Source organism: Pezoporus occidentalis, unplaced genomic scaffold (assembly GCF_034315485.1).
Source record: "Pezoporus occidentalis ecotype Australia unplaced genomic scaffold, CSIRO_AGI_Poc_V1 ctg91, whole genome shotgun sequence".
Classification (NCBI taxonomy): domain Eukaryota; kingdom Metazoa; phylum Chordata; class Aves; order Psittaciformes; family Psittacidae; genus Pezoporus; species Pezoporus occidentalis.
The window spans coordinates 2,502,127-2,527,022 of record NW_026916273.1 but is presented as its reverse complement, the minus strand read 5'-3'; the positions used below and the strand labels follow the sequence as shown (position 1 = coordinate 2,527,022).

At 43.4% G+C, this 24,896-nt stretch overlaps 1 protein-coding gene and 1 long non-coding RNA gene across 3 annotated transcripts in view; one reads left to right on the top strand and one right to left on the bottom strand.

Annotated features, from left to right (window-relative positions):
• HTR4 (5-hydroxytryptamine receptor 4) overlaps positions 1–24,896 on the top strand; it is a 133,104-nt gene that overhangs the window by 89,438 nt on the left and 18,770 nt on the right. The window lies entirely within an intron of this gene.
• Positions 7,007–13,708, bottom strand: LOC134156896 (uncharacterized). Its single transcript, XR_009962108.1, has 3 exons — positions 13,645–13,708; positions 12,093–12,935; positions 7,007–9,003 (listed from the first exon to the last, which is right to left on the bottom strand). It is a non-coding gene; the product is annotated as an uncharacterized LOC134156896 (long non-coding RNA).

The following is a 24,896-nucleotide window of genomic DNA, read 5'->3' as shown; positions in this document are numbered from 1 at the left end:
AAGCTGCAGTAAAGGTTTCTTCCCTTCCAGTCCCAGCACTGTCCTACTGTTTGCTCCCCTGTGACAACTGCCTGGGCCCACTGTCCACTGATGCTTCTGTTGACAATACATGAACCACTCATCCTTCTTAGCTCTCTTCCAGCAGCTTTCTTCTCGCTGTTGAAGTGCAAAGGGTAAAAAGGAAAACTGGGAAAAGAAGGTGGAGAGCCAAGGCCAGTGCTACAGCACGGCTGTTTGCTTCAGGTAGTAAAAAGTGCACACACACTCAAAGCTGCCATGAACAAAGGCAAAGCTGGGGGAGTTTTGGCCCCCTTTTATTTAACAGTAACACAGAAACATTTCCAGGCTTTTTCTGTTGTCCTGTAATGTCACCCCAAGGGAAGGGAGTGGGAGCTGCCTGGCTGTTCGGCACAGAGTTGCCTTTGGGCTCCTGCTACACAAACAGCACCAGGCAGGCAGCACCTGCCTGATCACAGGTATCAGCCACTTCCCACATCATTTCAAATCCAGACATTAGAGAAAAGGACCCCCACAGCCAAGAGCTGCAAAAGAGGAAAGGAGACTCCGGCAAAGTCTGGAAAATAAAGAGCAGGATTCGCACCATTAATTGAAGGCAGAAAAGTTGTGTGTGGGTGGGAGCTTATGGCAAGATATGGTAGTTGGGAACCTCTTTAAGCTGCACTCACTGCTTGAGATACAACCCATGCTCTACCCCTGTCGTGGTTTTGGGAAGGCAAAGCGTGTCTGTGCTTACTGAACCAACCGCTAGCACACCGCATGCAGCACACCGCCAGCTTGCGTGGGGGTGGACTGATTTTGTATTGTGGGTGTTTTCTAAAGTTATTGCTGAAACCTTTCTTTGTATTTGTAAATGCAATCAGCTTTTCATTGAGGTTGGGTTATCCCCAGGGTAAGAAGTCGAGACACTAATTTCTTTTCTCTCAGCTGTCATCTGTGAAGTCTGGGGTAAGGTTCCTCCTCCCACTCCTTCCCTGCTTTTTCTTTCCCAGGGATCGCTGCTAAATTTAAAAGCTGAACAGTTTTAAGACTTTTTCTTTTTTTTTCCTTTTTTCCTTCTGACACTTCAAAATTCTTCTGCAAAAAGGTGAAGTCTGGGGAAAGGGCATGGGGTGACCCTCGCTCCCCTCCCTTGCTCAGCATCCCTGGAACAATAGAGCGCTTATGGCATCTCATTGTGCTGTGTGGGCAGTGTGTGAGCACATCCTTCCCTGGTCCTCACTGACTCCACGCCAGTCCCACACACCAGCCAAGCCCTGCAACACCTGCCACCAAAGCAAACTGCCTGTCCCAATACAAACCAGCTCCTAGAGGGACTCCTGCCCTTGGCTAAGCAGATGCTGGCATCTGCACTACACTGTGTTGGAGGAGGCTGGTACCCTCCTTCATCCAAAACCCACTTGGTTTGCCACTAATCAGGGCACTGCTGAAGACTGGTACATGGCTCAAAAAATGCCTTGCCAGAGGAAATTGAGAGCTTTTGATAAGAGAAAAGCTTCTTGTAATTGTACTGAGTGAAATCAAGATACTTATCTTATTTTCAATAGAGTAAAGAAGGGATTAGGGTTTTAAAATACCACAGTTTCCTTCACTTTTAGCAAGGTAATCTCTTTCAATATGTCTCTATATTGGAAAAAGAGATTAGAGCTAAGATAAACCCCTTTTTGTTATCTGGCCTAACACAAGACTCAAGATCAGAACTCTTCTACATCAGTTTGTTTCTGTTAGGGAAGCCAAGGCACTGAAGGGCACCTTGAGCTTGGAAGTGACTGAAATATTAACTCACTTCTGTCTATTTTTAATTGTATGACTAGTGCCTTGGGTAATGAAGGCAACTGGTGTATTCTGGTGGGGCAGGAACTCACTTAAGGCTTGCTTTCTGGTCTGAGATTCACTGGGAGAACACCTTCTGCAGGAAAGAGTGGGGATTTTGTACTCTGTGGGCCATCCAGTGAAGCTGGGCTCAGTCCAACAACCCCAGGAGCTGCCTGCCTGTCCTTGCCACCCCGCATCCTGCTCACTCTTTGTATATATCACCATCACAACCTACATAACCAACCCCTGGCTCAGCCCTGCTACTCTCTGCAAAGCCTCTCTTAATCTGTTCACTGTTTATGAAAAAAGGGAACTAATCTTGTTTACACAAGTTTGGTGATCCAGCTGACAGTTGGAGTGCTGTCGGAGGATGGTGCTGGAAAGAAGGGTGCCCATAGGAAAAGCAGAATAAGGGAAGAAGCCACAGGGACTGCGAATCCTGCTGCAGATCGACATTTCCTCTCTGTGCAATTATTGTTGGGTTTCACTTCACTGTCTCTCTGATTCAAATGGAAACCTTAAGTAATTACATTAATTGTTGTCTTTTCCAATTAAACCTCTCTGGTCTTTGACATGCATGACTGGTTCTTATTTCTCTCAGCTTTGCGCAGCCAGTTTGCATAATGAACAGTGTGTCCCCAGCATTTTGCAATCGTTGGCCTGGAACGGGAACAGCTTCCACATGGAGCCCTGGAGAGCTCTGACTGTGCTCTCCCAAGGGCTTGAAGAATTCCTCCCTTGCTGCAAAGACTCGGCACCTACTGCGTTCTCCCATCCGCTTCCCTCCTGTTCAGTATCTACAGCTTTCCTCTAAGTTTCCTTTCCTCTCTCCTGCAAAAAATGTTGCAGGGAAACAGGAAAGGAGTGCATGACAAAAAACAGGAAAGTCATCTGTCTCGTGGGACTCATTCAGTAAAGGTGGTCTAGATTTCCCATCTAGATTTCCACACATTTCTCATCCTTCTAGGTCTCCTGACAGTAAAAGCCAGCAGCTCCTGTTCTGCACAAAGTGATTTGAATGGTAATTTTAATTGGTTTGGAGGCCTTGATGAAAAAGCAGGACATTAACTGCTGGGGAAAGCTCTAATCTGATTTTTCTTGAGTCTTTACTGATACAAAGCACCATTATTGGGCTGCCTAATTCAATCCCAGCTCTGCTTCCTGAATCAGCAGTACAATGCTGGATACTTATTCAGGTTTATGCACCTAAAGTAGAAAGCTTCTGCTGAAAAATGAATTTGTTCTGATGTAATGGTATTTAGTTGAGATTCTCAACAGCAGTGTCCTGTGCTGGGAATACAGGACAGGCTGACCAGCTGGTGCTGGGACTGGTGCAGTGAGATGAATGAAGCGTACAGGTTATCTGCCTCTCAGCTGTAGTTAGAACTCCGTTCACTGTTGCACCAGGGGCTGGGATCCAATGCCCAGAGAGGAGCCCTGCTGGCCATGGCACTGTGCTCCCTGCAGCTGGACTGCTTGACATCTCCTCCTGCCACATGGCAAAGCCCAGACCTATTGAAAACATATCACTTAAATAATTGAATGCAAGTTAATCAATTACATTTAGGTAAATAAATACATCCTTCATAATGCATGCTGACATACTGAATTTGATTCCAAGCCCCTTGGGACACTCTCCATTCATTCCAGAGGGCCAAGACAGGGTTTAAAACTAATTTTGGTACCTGAATAAATTCTATTATGGACAGCAATTTACTATCCAGCTACTTCCTTTCTGTTTCAACTGCACAGCTCCCCACCAAGACCTCTCCCTCCTCACCAGAGATTAGTGTGTTAGAAAGTCTCAGTCTTTTTAGGCATTGTCTATCAGCATTTGCAAAGAGCTCCACATGCCTTAGGGCTAGAAACGCTATATAAATCTAAGCAATTATTGTTCTAGTTTATTGTTCCTTGTGGCAGCAGACATCTCTCAAATTCAGGGCTAATTGTTTAAGTGCATTTTAATTTTAGGTTAACTGCTTTTTTCTTTTTAATTTTTCAGTAACCTTCTTACTTTCTGATTGCTGTAGGAGAATTTATGTAAGCATTATGTGAACCTCCTGTTGCTCTGTAAACTCACTCAGTAGAAGTCTTCCCTGTTGGTATAGTTAGATTTGCTTCTAAGGCTTTTGACAGGTCTGTGGGAGAGAAGAGCCCTGTTATTCACAAGACATTTTGGGCAACTCTTTGGTATCTCAAGGAAGGTATAAAGCACTTTCAGTGTATCTACTGTTATTAGATTGCCTTTTACCATTCTGCCACTTTTTGGATCCTTAACTGTTGCCTGTATTTCCAGCTTCTGGGTGGCTGCTGGTGCCAACCTGCCTGGTTCACATGCTTCATCAAATTCAGGTACCTGCTAAGCCTGCTGTGAGCTTCTCTGCAGTGCTCATCCACCTGTGATTTCAGTTCTTAGTCAGCTGGAAGCGTTTTTCCATCTTAAACTGAAATTTTCAAAACAGTAAATTCACCATTTTGAGGTTTTTGGGTTTATTTATTTGTCACAGCAAAGATTATAGTTGCTAACATCTGCTGCTCTGTGTGCATTTGCATCTTGAATAGATGACCTGACCTGTGAATTGATACAGATGTGGTTTTGGCTTGGCTTTGCCACCAGTAAAGATGCAGTATTTCTTTATTTATGCCATTGGGAGTACATAATGTCTTGCAAATAGTACATCAACCATTGCATACAGCTGAGTAAGGCTGTTCCTGTATTAGATGATGATTCCCAGTCCTTAGTTCTGCATTACTCTTTCTCTTCTGTGGCTATCACAGGCCGCTTCAGTGTTACTATCATCTATCATAGATGACAGCATTTTTAAAGTTCAGGTAGCCACATTTAGGAGGCAGTTTTGGAACTCATGTTATACCTGGCATAAGGTTCCTTCATTGATCACAACCCTATCAATGGATGACTGTTCTGGATTCTCCCTTTGACCCTATGCCTTCGTTTAGTCCTGATTAAACTACATCATTTCTCTTGCTTAAAGAGCTCATTGAGCCATACATGTTGCATTTCTTTTACCAATGACAAAGTAAGTGTAGTCCTCTCCTTTGAGATGTACAAGCTCCTTAGTATCTGAAGTCTTTTCCTTACATGGTAGGGATGAATGTGGATGTATTTTCTTACTACTGATGTCAAGCCATCTGAAATCCGAATACTGTTTCACTGTGAGCCTTTGTATTTTGCAGGCATTGTAATCAGAAAAGTAGTCATATTTTAAGAAGCAAGATTAGTAACTCCTGGCTGGGGGAACCTGTGACTGACACATGTCAGAGTTCCAAGTCTGTTTTCAAATTTCCAGAGACAAAACATATTCTTCACCCTCTGTAGTGAACATTTCCATGATTTCTAATAGCTCTCACTATTAGGTGTTTTTTTAAGTTCTGTTTCTTCTCTAAAAATATGTCTTTCTTTAATTTCTCCTGCTACTTCCAGTTAACTAATTTACTAAAAATTCCTGTCTCTTGATGTCTATATTCATGGCATCTTATGCACAAAGTCTATATAAGCAGTTAATAAAAAGCAAGTTAATCACCCTCTATTTTACAAATCCATATTTGGATTTAACCTGTGGCCAGCAGGACAAGAGAAGTGATCATCCCCTTGTACTCAGCACTGGTGAGGCTGTACCTTGAATACTTTTTGTTCAGTTTGGGCTCCTGACTACAAGAAAGACATTGAGGTGCTGGAGCATGTGCAGAGAAGGCCAACAAAGCTGGTGAAGGGTCTGATGAGGAGCAGCTGAGGGAACCAGGGGGTGCTTAGCCTGGAGAAAAGGAGGCTCGGAGAGACTTTATAGCTCTCTACCTGAAAGGAGATTGTAAAGAGGTAGGGGCCAGTCTCTTCTCTCTAGTAAAAAGCAATAGGACAAGAGGGAATAGGCTCAAGTTGTGCCATAGGAGGTTTAGACTGGGCATTAGGAGATACTTCTTCACCAAAAGGGTTGTCAAGCACTGCACCAGCCTGCCCAAGGAAGTGGTGGAGTCACCAACCCTGGAGGTATTTAAAAGGCTTGTAGATGTGGCACGCACTTAGGGAAGTAGTTTAGCTGCGGACTTGGCAGTGCTGGGTTAACAGCAGGACTCTGTGATCTTAAAGGTGTTTTCCAACCTGAATGATTCTATGATTCTACAATCATAACTTCAAATCCATAGTCTGTGAACTTCACAAGAGGTCTCTGAAGCACAGAAAATGTCACTAGCACACTCCACATCAAGTGTAATCAACTGTACTCTGAGATACCAGAATAAAGAAAGACTGGCAGTAATGTCTGTGCAGCTAGAATGAACTTTTCTAGTAATGTCTGCTATTCTGTGAGAATTTAACTTCTTACAGACCAGAGGCAACAGGTGAGCAGGAACACATGTTCCTATTGCCACCAGTATAATAGATCCAAGTGTAGAGTATTTGAAGGGTATAATGAGCTGCTGCTTTACATTAAAAGCTCAGAGCTTTCCTGAGCAATGCTGGGAGGTTGTAACTGTGCCCTGGCAGGAATCTGCTGCAGGGCTCCAGACCACCAGCAAAGAAGTTTAAGGGTGGACTGATTTGTTTAGATTAGAGGAAATATCATCTTCTTGATGCTTAAGAGGTTTCTGCTGCTATCCATGATGTCAGTGGCAACTGGTAAATCCATGGTGGGACTCGACCATCACACTCTGTCAAGAAACATGCATTTTTTTCTGAGAGATCATTTGGAGGGAGCGATAACATGTAAACATCTGGTCATAGAGAGGCAGGCTCCTTCCTCCCCGGATGTCATAAACTTGGCTCAAACTGAGCTTCAGCATTTTTTATGTAAAATGTTTATAAATTAACTCCAAGTACAGAGGCATTCTGACCCTAAAGCAGAAATGGCTCAGGCACAGTTGGATGCAGAGCTGCCTGAAATTGCTCAGTCTCATACTTTCACTGCAGAAAACATGAGGATTTTTGAGAACGCTCCAACAGTTTTCCCTTCTTCCTGCAGAATTGAAGTTTATCCTATTAGACTGAAGAGTTAACTCGTAGATAGATTCACTGGCATTTTTCCTCTTTCACCATGGGAGGAAGATGTGCTAGCTCTAGCAGCAGCTCAGTTTAGTTTAGAGTGCTTCCACATATACCAGAGTCAGAGACTCCTACCACAGTCTTCAGCTGGACTTTAATTCCAGAAAACACAGACACGGTACAGGCACAGGCTTTGAAATGAGTTTTGCACAACAGAGTAACCATTAGGATATAGCTGAGCTGCTTGAACTGTACTGTGCTGCAAAGGCAGAACACTGCTGGGGTCCATCCTGCTTTCTTCCTTCTCTTTGATGCTGTTTTCCGGCACACAAATCAAAATAACCATCTTGCTTTGTTAAACCTTTCTCGGCAGTGACTGAGCCAATCGTTTCAAAGTCAGTCGTGTCCCTCGAGGATGCTTGTTGATTCTGACTGACGCTTGTTAAGTGTCAGTGTCACTAACAGTCTTTGAAGAGATGTTCTTGCAGACTTAACAGAAGGGATGTTAATTAAACTGTTGATTTGTGCTATTCCATACGCCCATCAAACACAGCACGGTACTTTAGTAACTAAAGAGACACACAGTACTGAAGAGCATTTAGTTTTATCTATAAAGCTCTATCTATTACCTGAGAAGAATGTCAGGTATAAGCCAGTATCTGTTAGATGTTTTTGCAGCAGCCATCACTGCCTGCAGCAGCCTCCTTAAGTAACAACATCAAATACACCAGTGCTGTGGGAATGCACACTGAGGCTTATAACAGCAGCTGAAGCACCTGCAAATGCTGCTACATCTACTGTGAATCCAAGTGCAGCTGGATGTGTTTGCTTTCAAGATCCTTCACTTTGTTCTAGTTCAGAAAGATGCTCTTTCAGGTCGGTTGTTGATTCTTTTGAAGCTAGTAAAAGGCTTTGTTAGTGAGTTCATTCAATCCCAGGAGAATTCAGTATTGCAAAGGACCACTGACCCATCAGTCGCTAACAGAGCATTAGCTTTCCTATACCTGAAAACAGGCAGGTACTGAAGCAGTCCATAGTATCAGCCAAGCATTAGTATGGCATTTGCAAGTGCATCAGCTTACAGCTTACATTTTGCCCTGGAAGAAGGCAGGCCAACACAGCTTGGGAAACACCACTGTACAGGGTAACTCTTTCTGGACTGCCTTCCAGCTCATCCAACACATATATAATGTCAGACTAAATTTAGCTTATTTGATGCACATCTATTTGTATGAATGAAAAAGCCAAAAAGTTAATTCACATCTCCTTACATCCCATCATATTTTTATTCCATTTTTGTGCTTTGTCTTTGTGTTATGTCACACATCATTTAATATGACATCCTCATAGGAGCACTATCCTGCACTGAAGTCTTCTCCTCTCTCAAAATAAAGTATTGAAATTCCTTTAGCCTCAAAGTCTTCAAACGTCTGAGTCTTGGCAGTGCTTTTTCTACCACTGAAGCAAAGCCACCTCTGGAAAGACATGTAACAGCTGTTTTAAGTGCAAACCCTGGTAATATGTTTTGGGTTTTTTTTCAGAAGTGAAGGAAACACAACATGAATTTGTCACTTTGGAGGGATTGGAATGCAGCATTTGCTGCATGAAACATAGCCAAGCAGGCAAACTCGAGTACTTGTACCTAAGAAAAGACAAACCAAGAAGCCAGTTGTATCTTAAGTTAATGTTATGTATGAATAATTTTATCATTCATTAATCTGTCATCAGCCTGGTAGTGCAAAAAACCAGTAACGGTTTACATTAATGTATCGAAGGCACATGTAATATATTCCGTGTGATTCATGCCCTATGGTGCTTTTTTGACAAGTTTCATAGCACTATAGTTAGTATTCATTAGAAATAAAAGCACTTTATAACACTTTGATACAATATTTGAGACAAGAACTGAACAAAGCAACTACTTCAGAGGCAAGGAAGCAATTAGGAAAGACACTTCAAGAAGTGTTACCGAGAGATCTTCAAAGAGCTCAGTTTCATACCATTGACAACACAGCACCTGGTAATGGCAGCACTGTCAGCACAGAAGATGGAAACATTTGCTCGTCTCCATCCCAGCAGGAGCATCACATCCACCTCCCCAGCAAGGAGATGCACCTTCTGCAGCACCTCAGCATCCCTGGAACTCCCTTGTTACACAGAGCCCTGTTCAACATCTGTGATCATATGGGAGCGAAGAAAACAGGATGCAAGAGTCCATAAAAACAACAGCTCAAAACTTAGGGAATTATGTACTTCAGTTACACATCATTTCCTTCTCTGTTTTTGAAAGAATCTTTGTCCTTAATAAATATTGAAACAAGCCCATAAAAATCCTTTAAAATAAGCTGTAGGCTAAATGAATTTCCTCAGAAATCTCTCTTCCCCTATGCATGGGTTCACACGGGTTTGCCTTGGAAAATTTGTCAGTAAAATTGTGTATGCTTACCTTGGGCTTCTTACGGTCAGCTTAATTAATGGTTGAGCAGTATGGGCTGCTGTGCACATGAGGTAGGATGGCTCCAGAAGAACACCGCATGGTTGAAGTCAGTGGGTGTGTGCGCACACACACAGATTTACAAGCAAATATTTCAGGGTACCCCAGACTCGGTAAAAGTGCTTTGATTTCAGCAGTGCTTCTCCCTTTAGCTTTCAGTACAGACCTGCGTGCTGAGCGTTTTGGAGGCAATTAGATCCTTGTGATCTGCAAAATGTATGTATGCCTTTAAGTAAAAATATAAGTATGGGATAAAACTCATCTTCTCATCCCATAACTTTCTGCTCAGGTTCTTGGAAGGGTACCTGTAATGACCTGGATATATGAGGGGAGATGATACCCTAAGGCTGGAAAGGCAAACATAGGTAGCTTTCACTCCACTGCAGCTAGATTTCAGCTACCTTCTCCTCTTAATTCCCCAAAACTCCCTTTTTGGCCAGGTGTTAAGGATCAGAGTCCCCTTTTCTGATTCCTGTGAGTTGTTTGTAAGTGTGGGAGGGGGTCTATCTGGGGAAGGGACAGGTCCACAGAGAATGAGGCTTGTATGTAAGGACATGCAGCTGAACACAAATCCAGCAGCTCAGCACCCCCATGGGTCAGGAGGGCAAAAGGTTCTCTCCTGTCAATGAATGAAGAAACAAAAGGAATATAAAGTAGAAATAAAGAAGTGACCGCAGGGGGAACAAAGCACAAAGTAACTGAAATATTATTTGAAAGCCTACCTTACAGCGAGAAATTCACAGATGATCTCTTATTTGGTGCCCAAAGGGGAAGCTGGTCTTTAATCAAAGCTTCCAGAGGACAACCTTTAGTATAAAAGGCAGTGAAAAGAGGATCTGGTGGCTGAAATCTAAAATTGGAACATTCACATTGAAAATAAGGCACAGATTTCTAACAGTGAGGGCAGTTATTTAATAGAGAAAATTATCAATTACAACATGACTTTTATTTTACTTGTATCTTAAGAAATGAAAGATACCCCCAAGGATAGAACTGGTTGAGACATTTAGTAAGGTCCTGTGCTATACACAGACAGCAGGGTGCTTTTCATGCCTGGGGTAGCCCAGGTGAAGAGAACAGTGGCTTCAGGATCTACAACAGGGACCAACATATGCCTGTAAATCTTCAGACTCCTTGTCAATGGGCAAAAAATCCCCACTGAAATCCAAGGTAATCCCTATTTATAGAAAGGACTAAGCAGCTCTCAACTTTTCTGCATTGAACTGCTGCTGTTTATAAAAGAACTTTTCTTCTCCATTTGCACTGTATCAGGCTCATGTCAGCCAGTCAGGAGAAAAGTGCAGATTAGGACAGGAGATTGAGCTGCTGAGTGCATGAAGAGGCACTGGTAATTCTCCGTTACACTTCATAGGACTGGTGAGAGACCAGCAGTACCTTGTTCACAGCCCTCAGCAGTGTATTTTTAAAGCTAGCACCGGGTGCTGGCTAGCAGCCAGGTACAGTTATACCTTTACTAAAATTAAATAGTAACTGCTGTATTCCTGCACTGCAGTCTAACAAAATCAGGGAGCTTGACTATTACTCCCCCATCCCGACTTGAAAAAGCAGAAAGACATTTCCAGCATACTGGAGTAGTCAAAAGGTTCAAGGATCACCAGCCAGGGATCTATGGCAGGTCCACGTCGCCTCCATGAATCATATTTCTTAGCAGTGAACATGTCAGTTATCATGGGTAGAAATTAAGTGACATAGTTACTACTCCCTAGACTACTGTTGAAGAGATACAGGTGGCTTCCTCAAAAGAGGCTCCTTAAACAGAGCAAGTGATCTGGTCAGTACTCATGAAATTAACAGGAGGAAGACAACATGTAGCTATCAAATCCCTCCCTACAGCAATACTGGAGAGCTTTTAGAAAGTGTGCTCAGCAGAGAATTCCTGTTTAAAATCCTATCTGTGAGACAGGAAAAGGACATTCTCGAAAAGCTGAAGGACTCCCAAAGTGTTTCATGAAGAAGGACCCTACCTGGTGGCTCACACAGTTCTAACCCCATTGCTACTAGTGTAAAAATCAGTGTCTCTGATTTAGTGGGAGCCTTGGGGATGTAGCTCTAGCTTTGACACTATTGGAATATAGTGTCTTCTTGGTGTTTAATGTTGGGCTAGCTGGAAATCATTTTCCTATTAACTATCTGTGTTTTTTACTTTCTCTCCTTACTACCTCACTGTCTTTCACCTTTTCTGCACTAAAAGTGGCTGTTCCTCTGTCTCCAAGCTCCTCCTGCTCTTCTGCAGTAGACCAGCTCCTGTCTAACCATGAACATGCTCTGTAAGTCCTTTCTTTTATTACTGCAGCTCTGTGTGTGTCTGTTCTGTATTTATTGTAACATAATTGAAAGGATCATTTGACGTATAGCTTAAGATTTGTGTAGCAGAGGCAGAAACCTCAGCTGAAGGGAGATGTTTCACCCCAGAACATTTAGGGTGGGCTCATCGCTGCAGATAACATGCAGCAGGAACACTGGTTGTCTTTTGGTGATGGTTGACCTCACTCAAAGGGCTGTTCTACAATAGCACAGGGTCTCACCAGTAGGTACCACACAAATGCATAGAACAAGATACAGAGGACAGTCACAAGCTGTGATTCATTTCACATTAGGGCTGCATGACACCACATACCAGAACAGAGCTGCTTTCTGCGGCCCCTGGCTTGACCAACCTATGCATAAAGGATACAGGACTTCTAATAATTCTTAGAGTTTAGATACAACCATAAGAGGTTCTTATAGCAATAGGGAAAACTCCAGTACCTGTCTTAAGTCCATTAAACCTTCTGACAGCTCTGAGGCTTCTTCTTCTCCCAGATGGTGTGCAGGGTTCCAGCTGAGTTCCTCCCACAGTGGGACAAGCATCATGGGAATGCTCCAGGGACCAGGCAGCTCCAGACACATAGCTCCAATTAGCTGAACATTAAAAAGAAGAAGGGAATAAGTGTGAAATTGGCTTCCTGCTCAAGATGTTTCTGGAGAGAGTAGGGAAAAAGAGCAGAGCTCATTTTAGGACCAAAAAAATCCTGGTGGTTGCAATGGCAATATTCCTACCTTGAAACTGAGACTGAAAGTCACAAGAACTGATAGTTGATCATCCGAAGACACAAGAAAGCATCTGACTCTTCAGTGTCAGACACCCACAGCTGCTCCAGCATCTCAGTGTTACCAATCCCTCCACCTGCTCTCCACACCATGCTCTCTGCATCTAGGCAATGAATCCACAGACCTGGAGAGATTATACCTCCCAGTACCTGCAGAACCTCCAATTACCCCAACGGATCTGTGGCAGGCAGGGAGTTTCTCTCCTTTTTCCCTTCGATGCTTCTGTTTATTCCTCATTAGGACACTCAGACATTGAACAGAGGCAGCAGATTTCAACAGCTGCTTTAAGGCAGCAGAGTTCAAAGAGGAGAACGCAGTTTCTGTTTCTGCCATCTGTAACTCTCCGTAGCCAGGTTCCCTGGGTAGGACGCAGCATATGCAGAGTCAGAGCTGTCATCAGGCTGCAATCTGCTCCCTGTGCTGGTGCTCAACCTGCTTTTGAAGTTTTACACTGCAGAACTCCCAACCAGTGATGGAGAACTGGCACCACCCCTTCAAAGGCTGTTAGAAATAAAGGACATTCCTCAGCAACAAAGGGTTACCAAAATGCCTTTTTGAATGCAGTGGAAGCTGCATAAGTTGATAGTTTAAAGTAGACTAACACGAAGTAGGGACCTCAAGCACAGAGGCAGCATCCCTGGCTGAACAGGAAGGGAACACTGAGCACTTCCTAGAGAAAAGAAAAACTCAGTAACTTCCAGCATCCCCCAGTTGCTGGCCATCACTGAACCTTGGAGGATTAGGAGAAGACTCTGGGGTGTTTCAGAGCCAGTTGGACTATCCTTTGGGTCTACTTACAGGACCAAGAGCACCCATAAAGCTCCTTAAAGGAGAGGGCTTCTCACCCTTTGCAGTGTCCAGGGCATGGAGAGCAGTCTCCCTGTGATGACTGCCAGCATCACTCCACACAATATCATCTCCTGTGAGTTCAGTTCCTGGGCCTCAAAGGCTATGACAGCAGCTCCAGTTTTCAGCAATATTCAGGTCCTTCCCCATCCCCACAGACAAATACAGCTAGACAGGCAGAGAGGAGACAGAGCACCCTGTATCACTTGGGAGAAAGACAAAGAGAACCACTTCGAAGAGCCCAGGTACAAACCCCATAACTCCCAACCCACAAAGATTCCCTCAGCTGAAATAATTGTCAGTGAGAGCAGGATTAGCACAGCTATCACTGCCTCTCATAGTATCTTTCATATCCTTCCCTCACCTTTTTGATGAGCTCCAGGACAGCCAAGCACTAACAGAGCTCCTTTAATCACCGCACCTACTGCAGCACACAGCAGTGCTGCTCTCCCACGTTTACTCTTTTTATTTCCTCCTCTCCACGGAGGCACTTGGTGCTCATGAGGCTTGTTAGGCTTCCTGCTGCCCTACCCATCTCACTGCTCTGTCTCTGGTAACCCTTTCCTGGCCAGGCTCTGCATACGAGCACCCTGCAGCCACATTTCAACTATGAAAAGATGCTGTTCTACACCATTGAAGGACACCACAAACAAGCACTACCTCAGTTCGAGGAGAACTCCATTGCATATGAGCACTCCCAGTGGGGATTATAATTTTGCAATTTACCCCTTTACCTAAGCCAACTGTCATGGACCAGCTGTCTGTCTACACCTCGTTTTTGCATGTCTGTTAATAGGCATGCACAGAGTGCAAATGCAGCCTCAGGCCATCAGACACTTTCACCGTGTCATGCCGCCTGCTGGAAGGCTTCATGGGGGGACATAAACTGTGCTGGCACCCAGGGCAACAAGAGTGAGGTGGGGTGAAAGAAGACCTCATTCTGCTGGTCACATTCCTCTGAGATGTTTCTTTGGAAAGGGATGCAGAGGGCAAGTCATCCTAGTTCTTCTCAGTTGCTGATGTGCTGCTTGATATTGCTGTATGTAAGCAGTCATTGGCTTGGGAGGTGGCACCCACAGCACCTTCCTTTTCCTAAGAAGGGGTATTAGCCACAGAAGTTAAAAAATCATCCTGTACTGCATGTATATGTAAACGAGGAAACCACAGAAAATACAAGCAGGTATCAGTATGCAAAACCAGTGACAAGTCTGGAGGTGATGGGCAAGAAACAAGCTTTACTCTCTCTGGGATAAAATGACCTGAAGGCTGAACTCCAAATCTGGTTTTGCTCACTGAGCTGCTGTCATCAATGCCAGCCTGTCCAAGCGATGGGATGGAGCTGGAAAGCTGAGACTCACTCAGACTCAGGTTAGGAGGCTTCTGCAGTTTTTGCTTCAAGCAGGTTCGTAACTCTTCTGTATTCTTTGCATTTAGGGATCCAAAAAACTTTACTGGGCATTCATAATTAGATGGGGGTTGAACACAGTATTCAAAGTTCTAAATCTCAGACATAGATGTCTAACGTGTCTGTTAGTCCCTTGGTTCTGTATGTCAGGTGTTTGTGAAATGTCCTCATGTGAGTTTTTGTGTCTGCTTTCCTCTCTCTAGCCATTTCCCATCATATGGTCACATGCTCTTATCCCTGCATAAATACTGCTTGACATGTCCATCACTTAGTTGTAATCCATCTTGACTGCAGTTCTCCCAAATACCTCAACTGAAGAGATCAAGAAAATGGTGATCTACATTCTCCAGCTCTGTGTGCTGCTAACTCACTTTATGCTGAAATAATTAACCTCTGCCTGGAGCAATCCAAGATGAGGTGCTGCCAAATCCTGTGACCCAGTAACACTTGAACATAACACCTCTCCACTTGCTCTGCTCATCACAGAGATGAAAATCTCGATTTTCCATAGTGTAGTCAATTGTGTCTGTGCTAAACAGTTACAGAACCTTATCAGTCTGGTCTGGGAGGATTTTACACTTTCCTGGTTGAAGTGAAAAATACCTCCCTCCAGCTCATGACAACAGTGAGAGTAGCTCAGTTTCAGAAAGGAGCAAAGACAAAAAAGCCAAGTGCTACTGGCACAAGCCAGTTCACACTTGTGTGAATCAGAATCATAGAATAGTTAGGGTTGGAAAGGACCTTAAGATCATCTAGTTCCAACCCCTCTGCCATGGGCAGAGACACCTCATCCTTGATCAGCACAGTCCAGTGCTTCTTACACTGCTCTGCTAGCAGGAATCGGAGATCTGACCCCATGGCTTGGCAGGCTCCTTTACAGGATGGACTCCTGCTATCCTGGTTGTGAAATGTGCAGAGCTGTATTTCACAATTTGATGCTGATAAGGCCAGTCCTTATTTGTCGCAGTCTTTAAAGTCACCACTGCTTTCATTAGGGTCTGCAAAAAAACCCCCATGCAGGCTGCCAAGGCAATCTCTGAACCATATAATTCATCGGGAAGTCAATTTAGCTGTTCCAAAACATGAAAGTGTGATGAAATGATAAGCCCTGGCAGGCTGTAATGATAGAGTTAGTTAAGAACAGTACTTTGGTTGGGGCTGCCTCCCCGTTTAATGTGGATTACTCTCTTTCTTTTGTTAAGGAGGTGGGTGACTCTGCCTCAGTGTCACTGGTGAAAGATAATGAGAGGTTCCCTTTGTGAGTCAGAGCAGAGCTGGAGCATCGGGGTAGAATGAACCTGCACTACGGTGTTTTGGTACAAGTAATTGCTGCTAAAAAAACCTCACTCTGGGAGGAAGCTATATTTATGGGGTCTCCAAATGGATCTCCACAGGGTTGGTCAAAGGCAGAAGTCTTCCAACAGATTCATTAAGCCATGGCTGAGCTTCTGTGATTACCTACAGAGCCAGAGAAACACAAAAACACACTCCTATATTCCTGGTCCCTTAAACAGTTATTTACAAAGCTTTCACAGCATGCATTTCCTGAAATACTACAGAAAGCAGATCCATAGCTCCCCGAAATTGTATTCAAAAAGGAGGATTGACTGTGCCTTTGAACAATGATTTCATAAAATAATGCAGCACCTTGTGTAAGGTATTCCCTTCATGGGCCAAGTAAATTCAAAGCATTGCCAAGTCTTGTCTTTAAAATCAAATTAAAACTTAGAAAATACATGCTCAAAACTATGCAGATGTTTCCTCTGAGACTGCATTGTCCTTTAGAACCCTTTCTATTATAATGTGAATAGAAAATAAAGTTGTTTATATTTCTGTAACTCAACTCCATAATGCTATTTTAGCCCTTACATTAACCTCACTCTAAACCGCTGAATTACTTGTGATACCATCCCTAGTTGTTAAACTGAAGGCAAAATATGTACGTGGTAGGGACGCTCTGTGTAGCTGAGGATTCACAGCTTAGAGCAAGCAGCTACTAAGAGTGTGGCAGTAGTCTTCCGGCCAACCCCATGAGCCACTGTCACCACCACAGGTTATAACAGCTCTGGGCCAATTTAGGATGGGCTAGAGACAGAGCTGGGATGATAAAACTGCTTCTTGTTCTTCTGCTTCTCTTTTTGTCCTTGTTTATGTCCCCCAGTGGATTTCATCACAGTTGTTATTGATGGGATACTCAGTGAGGCTGCAGAAAAGTTATTTGAGATCCTGCTGGGGTTTTTATGAGGCTTAAAAGCACTGAGAGGAAAGCTGCCAGTGCCCGTCATAGGAACACACCTGATTCAAATGCTTCAGACATGAGAAAAAGTATTTTCAACCTGTAACAAACAACTTTTCTCACAATTACCCTTGGAGACTGCAGACCACTGCCAAGGGGAAGGAAAAGCTCATTTTCCTCTTTATACCTACCTTAACAATGCATTAGTGTAATAATAATCTCTGATAGGAGTTATGGCTGCAGTCATAGGACAGTGCTCTTGGAAATATGGTTCAGCAACACCGGTGAGGGGCTACACAATTTTTCAAATCATAAATCTTTCCATTTTGAAACTGCTCTCAAAGAGCAACTGGAAATACCCAGCCTAGATCTGACTTCTGGCTGGAAAGGGCAATAATAAGGATCAATGCTTCATTGCAAGCAGCACACTGGAATTAATTGGAAAGTGGATATCTGGCAACTTGCTACGTAGGTGCAGTGTGTGCATCATGCCCTGCGAATGCCACGTGCTTGTTCTCCAGGAGAAATTAATGTCTGATGTTGTGCAGCATTTACGGACTAGTCTGGGAGGGGAGTGCAGTGTTCTCCCACTGCAAAACCTTGACTCTAATCAAAAGTGAAGGAAAGAACAAGTTTATGGGGGAAATCAGGAGAGAGAGGAAGGCTTTCCCTTTTTCTCCTGTTAAAACACAGGGTAAAAGAGGAAACTGGCACTTGTGTATGTGCGTGTGCACGTGGTCTTGTGTCACTATATTCCATTTGCACCACTGCAACAGCCTCCTTAGCATTTGCAGGGAATAGCATCCTGGGGACCAGTGCTTCCTTTCCGATTGCCAACTGTAGCAACAGAAGACCATGCAGAAGCATTTCCTTGTCTTTTCCTCCAGACAACCACAATGGGAACTTCAAGGGTGCTTTTCCTTAAGATGGAAGGGATCTCTCAACCAAAATCGAGCCTCCATTCTCGTTTATTTCAACTAACGGCCTGGGAGTTGCACTGTGTTTAGCAGGACACTTGAGCATGTAGAAGAGCAGGGTCCTGCTGCAGAGTCACATCCTGGGGATGAGAGCCACTGCACCATGGTGCAGATGGCAGCGCCATTTTCAGAGCTATAAACAGTATCATTGTCATAGCTCTTTGAATGGTACTGCCATATGTACCGGAAAACCAGCATTTATGCTTGTAAGGGCTTTGGGCCAGCTGGATTTTCTCCCCATTTGGATGAAGCTGATCCCTGAAGTATCAATGAAAGCTGCGTGCTGCTTTGGAATAATTCACCCCCAGTACTTATTTTTGAGTGTCAAAGGATCATCACGTTCTCATCCGCCTCCTAACCTGGAAAACCCAAGTGTCCTGCACGTGGAGAGATTGCTGGTGCTTCCAACCTTCCCTGCTCAGTTCAAGAAGCAGCAGAAAGTTCATGGAAATTTTGATAGAAAACCAGTCAGGCTGTGCATGTTCTTCTTTAGCAAGTATGGTATTTTTATGGCAGAGCGTATTTGACTGACTGTATATGTCTGGGTGGGCTGGTGAGTGGGGGGAGAGAAAGTGCTCATTTTAATTTCAGGGGTGCGTACCTCACCTTGCTGCCAGTGCAGCCCACATTGTGCTCCCCTTCATTTGTACTGCTGAAGGAATAACAGCCATGTGCAGCAAAGGATGCTACAAGTCACACTGATGAGCAGCACAGAGCCCAGCAGTGCAGCAGTGTCATGGCCATACTACCCCAGGAGCACAGGGGCTACAGCATGCTCCAGCTTCGTCCTTGCTGCAAGTGTTTTGCTGTAATGTTCAATTTTTTGCTGACCCTGCTTCTTTTTGGCAAGGAAAAAGAGGAGGCCAGCAGCTCTGGGCTTTGTGGAGGAAACAAACTAGTACAGCCCTGTAAAGATGCAGAGGCAGGTGGTAGGGAAGGAAGAGTCCTGTTTGCCATGGAGCCGTTGCAGACACTGAGAAGCTTCTCCAGGAGCAGTGGTCCTTGTGTACCAGATTTCCCTGGGCAGTTGATCCCTTTTGAGAGATGCCTCAGACCATAGACCATAGCTGAGGATGCAGAGAAGAGCCAGTTCTCAGGGAATACATGTTTACGGAACAAGAGTGTAACTGTAAACTCTCCTGGGCTCTGGCCAAGCCTTTCAGCTGACAAATGCCAGATATCTCTGTTTAACATTAGTCTGATGCCTACTTCAGAAAAGCCTACAGAGATCTGAGAGCCACAGAACTGGGCAACGTGTTTCTGATTCTGTGTGTGTAGTATCAGCAGTAGACTGTGATGACTAATGAGTACAGGCATTTGTGACAAACGTGCAGTTTACTTGGCCACCCGTTTAGAGACATATTCTAAGACCTAATTAATTATTTCAGTTTCTGGATTAAACTATTGTGCAAAACATCCCATCAGACAGAGAACATTACATGGTATGTTACTGTAATTAAATAAAGCGATAACTGAGCTCAAGAGATGCCCGCAACACTTAATTAAGATTAATTAAGCAACATGATCTACAGCTGGAGAAGATGAAACTGTGCAATTCAAAACTGGGCAGACAAAGCGGCTGTGACACATTGAATTCATGGAGGCACATACTGGGAACATGCTGTTCAGTGGCACTGCCATGGCAGCCTCACCAGACGGGTTTATCGAATGAGGTTGTATTTAGCCCCTGAATACACCCAATTTTTTTGGCCAAACACAGGCATACACCTTAAATTGCTCGGACATTGGCAGCTGGAGGCTTGGTAGCATAGATAAAGCACTGCCAAAATATACACAAGACTTCCTTTACAAGCCCTCCCTGGGGCAGCAGCTGCTTAAGTGTGTTCTTCATTTCTCTGATCTTTGATAGCTGCACAGTTTGTCTGTGTAACAGAATTATCCTACACCAGCTGTATGAAATAGTTGAGAGAAATTAGCACCTCTTAGCCTATTCAGAATGGAAGGACAATTCCAGCAATCTCTGTCATCAGCTCTTACTTCAGGGGAGAAATCTCTCCTAGAAAAAGCAAACAAGAGGCTTATTTATTTTGGGCAAATTAAAAAAAAAAAAAAAAAGGAAAAAAGTCAAAACAAGTAAGCCAGAGATTTATTATTTTTTACAGGAAGTGGGGAATCCCTGCCCAGGAATCCCCATGTGACCTATTGCAGTTTCACACCTTTTCGGCTTCAGCTGTGATGTTCTCTTGCTATGCATGTACTTAGGGCATGCCCATGTCCAGGCAGAAATCTGCAGCTATTCTTGGGTCTCTTCATACATGTTTTTTTTTCCGCAGCTTCTGGTTTGCAAACCTAATGCCCATACAGTAGATCACCTCAATAGGTGGCCTCTCTCCATATTTTGTTTCTCAGTCATGACAGCCTCATTCCTTAAAATTTAGCTGTTATGTTAAGCCATGCATCCTCCTAAATATTCTGAGGTCTCAGTACTGCAATGTCCTGGTCGTGTGTCCTCATGGCATATTCACAGCCAGTTTGGGAATTCCCACCAGAGTTAAGTGGCCATATATTACCAAGTTTTGTAGCTGAAACCGTATTTTTCAGACTGCTGTTAATCACTGTGAGATCTTGCTTAGTGCTTTTCAATCACTCAAAAGATGTAAAGCTCAGCAAGAAAAAACACTCTTTGCACCAATATAATCTGCTGAAATTACTTTCATGTTGGTAACTGAATTGCTTTTTTGAATGGTATATGAGGTGATGAGTCTATCTGGAGCCACTAATCTGTGGTCCTGTTCAAAAGTAGTTTCCAGACTGCTGTAGAAACACAGGGTCAGTACAGTTGGCATCTCTGCTTGCTAAAGAAGGCTTGTATTTCAGATAACCCATCCTACAGTGTTAGGGAAAACACCGAGAGATCTGGCTGGAAGCTCAGTGTGGAGATCATGATGTGTAAACCCATTTGATAGGTCTGAAATAGGAACAGTCTGGGGCTGAAGTAAGGAGGTAAGCTGCTTGTTACACGAATGACCTTTGACTGAATAAAATTGCTTGTCATTTTAGAGTGTCTGATCCTGAAACTCTTGTATTTTCCTGACATAATTGGTGTGATTGTGCACTGAGAACTGTGAGCTTTGTGATCATCGCTCTTCTTCTAACACTTCCCATGACCATGCAGGTAATTACTGAGGTGTCCTGGGGGCTGATTGCTTTATGGCTTCCAGAGAAAGTTGAGGTTGGCTGCTTTGACAAGGTGCAGAAGCTGTAACCTTGAGCCAGTGCCTTCAGCATCCCAAGTCCTTTGGATTCTTCTGTCATTACATGTTGGTGAATTGTAAAGAAGAGAGAGCAGTGAGCTCCTGAGGCTCTATCCTTGCTTTATCCATACTTTACTGTGGTATACTCAGCCCAGAGGTTTTAATTAAACTCACTTATCTGCAAGCTTCAGAGTCAACAAGACATGTCATGAAAACAGGTGTACTGAATTCTGTAACAGGCACTCTTCTCTCCTCTTCTCATGAGCAACTGGAGTAGAAACTCAGAGCTCTCAGGGTCACATCTAGCTTAGAAAGGAACATTTAACCAGGAGCTCAGTGTTGATATTCTCAGTGTGACAGGGGATGTTTGGAAACTTTGAATTTCATTGCAGTGTATGACTGAAATCACACTTCTCAAATGTGCTCATTAGCCAAGGGTGTGACAACGCCCTCACCAGAGAACACTTTTCTCAGATATTAGCTTTAAGATAGCAGAGTTCTGAAAGGAAACCAGTGTCACACTTTAGACACCCAAAGATAAATATTTGACTTTGCTTACAAGTGATTGGTAGCACAAGTGAAAGGCTTAGAGGCACAGTGTGTGAAAACCATATGCTTTGGCCAAATCAGAGATCTCTATTCTAGGATAAATCATTTCACTTCTAAAAATAATTGGTAATGTCAGAAGTGCAAGCAAGGGGTTTAGCCTGAGCTAAATAATAAAATTATTTAGCCTGATAAAATAATAAAACCCAAACATCAGCAAATCCAGCACACCTCCTAGTATTTTTCTCCTGTAAGGGCTAATATGCCTTCATATTTTTATAGAAACAAAGATGAGTTTGCAGAAGAAGAGGGCAAAACATTGTGTTTTATACATGTAGAAAGTATCATGCTAATCATGCATGTGATCTTTTGCTAAATCACTGGGCAAAGGTCATCTTAGATTGCCTCAATGTAACATGAAGTAGGTACAGAACTGTGGTTATTTCCTAAAAGGATGGATCAGTGATTGTTGTAGTTGAGCCAAAGCTTAAGTCACATTTGAAACTTGCTAGGTGAAATGCAATTTTCTGTTCCATTTGTTACATGTATCATTGCTTTGCTTTCCCTCAAGAAGGGAACAAACATAAATCTGAGCAACGTTTATTTACCAAAGCAGAAGCTAAGGCAGAGATTTATAGACTATGTCATCTTCTCTGAAGCAGAAAATAGAAAGGCCCAAGAGAAGCCAAGGAAGGGCGTATCACAACTTTCAGAAGTCTGGACTTACTTGTTTGCTTCTGCACTTTAAATCTGAAGGCAATATATAAAGCAATGGACAGGTAGGGCCTGCAAGCTCTGTGAGCCCTGAAAGATACTCGTATCTGCAGAAGGACTAAAAGAAATCATGAAATAGCAGTAGTGTAGTGCTAACAGCTGATATATGCAAATAAAGTATTTACACATACAGGTACAAACACGAAGAGACACAGAGAGTGGGTGATAATCCACCAACTTATGCCAAGGCTTAGAAAAGCTGCAGTATGTTGGTCTCAATGATGCGTCTGAAGTACTGTACAGCATAGGACTGTGGTGCTCTGGACACCAGGTCCATAGGTTGAAGCGCTGGGGCCACCAGCGAGAGATTCATTATGTGAGAGGGGAAAGAAATTGCCCCTGTGGTTAGCCTGGCTCAGGAAAACCAGCTCTGCCTGGAGGAATCGACCTCCAAGGCAGCACATGCAGGTATTCTCAGAGTTTTAAGCCCTTATCTGAAAGTTCCCAGCTTGTTTTCCTAGATACCTTTGACTGACAGAGCAGCATTTTCTCTTTAAACCCTCGGGCAGCAACAGCCTCTGAGATGCCCTTAGTTACAAAGACACAGCAGAGCTCAGCCAGATAAGCAGATGTCTCAGGGAAAATACTGCATGGACATGGTCATGGTCCCACCCTGTAAAGCAAACCTGACCAATACAACCTTGTTGGCTTAGGCTGAAGGGCCTAAATCAGCACAAACTGAGGAAAAACACAGATGGGGTTTTGCTTACTTTATGTCTGGTTTTGGTTTTACATTTGAAACATTTTTTGTTTAAATAAGGTACTGATATTTCTTGTGCTCGATAGGCTATAAAGAAATTCCTAAAGTAAGCTAATAGCAGTTCTCATGCAGATAGAAGTTTCATTTGTGGATTGAAGGGAAGTTTTGCTCCTGAGGCTTGCTGGGACATCATCCTTCTTCCCAGGCACCTGTGCTTGGTTTCTTATGCTGCGGAGACCGCTTGTAGCTGTGCTAAGAAGAGTGGTCTTGCTGCAAGATTTGATGACTTTGGGTTTATCTATCCCATCTGAAGCAAATCAGCCTCTTGATTCTGAACCTATATGATTATTTAAAACATACAATGTTTATTGCCACAGCACAAATGGCAAGTATGTTTCTGATCTATCTTGACAGCATTCAGATTTATGTACCAGGTGCTGTTGTGGTTGTTCTCTGTCATTTGCAGGTTTAACTATGAAATGTAACTTGAATGCCAATAAAAATATACATTCCACAGACCCATTCCAACAATCTCCAGAGCTTCATATATGCTTAAAGGACTCAAACTTGGCTGAGTCAATCTGAAGACTCATTATTCATAAAATAATTATTTGGGTTTTTTTTGCCTGCATTTCACTTTACATCAAGTAGAATAAATGGAATAAATGACTCCTTTCACCTGAAGCTAAATTTCCCCCCCCCAGAAACTGAAAGCTAGATTGTGTCATCTGGGGAAGGAGTATGACTCTATCAGCCATACATCCTTTACTGTGTGCATTTCTCCCAGCTGATTGCCAGATATTTTGATTGCAGTAGTTACCTTCTCCTATGATCAAAGTCAATACATAGATCAATACAGCTCTGAAGTGTCATGTTCCAATCTACAAGGCATTTGTGTATCAAAGGTTCTCAAAAGGGATTGCCAAGGTCTCTTTTCAGTTTCTGAAAGCCACTAGAGAATAAATATCTGCTTTGATTATGCTCCCTAGTTTCTTGGATTCCCTTCACACTCCCCCAAATTAGAAACTGTTTGCAGCTATGCTCTTTCCACTTCAGATTTTTCCCTCTCCTGACACTTGGAGAAGCATCCTTGGACATGCTGTTTTCGAATGTTCAGACTGAGCTTGGCATTATTCTTTTGGACCTCTTCAAAACAGATGAGGTTCTGCTTATGGTGCTCAGATAAGAAATTTTTTTTAGGTCCTTCTTGCACACAGAAGTTCAGAGGGTCCCTGAGCCTGGAGGGAGCAGTAACTGGCATCACTCATACAAGATCCTTGCTAGCAGATGTCCAGGAACTACTCCTGTTGCGATTGGAAAGGCTGAAGTCACATAACAGGCTATTATCACAGGATGTTTGGGGATATAGCTAACAGAAAATGAGGACTCAGCAACCTCTGAATCATACTGAAATGAAGGAGCTGTCAAAGGCACCTCCTGTCCTCCCCAGCACACTCCTGAAGACGATATAACCTAGCTGTGAATTAGCTCTTGGCAGGGAAGGTGGATGAGCAAATGAAGCATCATCTTTCCTGAAGAACAACAGGGGAATGAAAACACAACCACCAAGGAAGATGTACTTACTGAATTATTTTGGTATTGTTTTTAACCAAGCTAAAAATGAGGATAAACTGTCTATGAAAGTGATATAAGGAATAAATGTTTGCAAGTTGGGCATATATAGAAACACAGAGTATGATGTGGCGCATGTAGGGTCCGCTGCTGTTCTTGCTGCATTGAGGAAAAACATGGTATGCACTTAT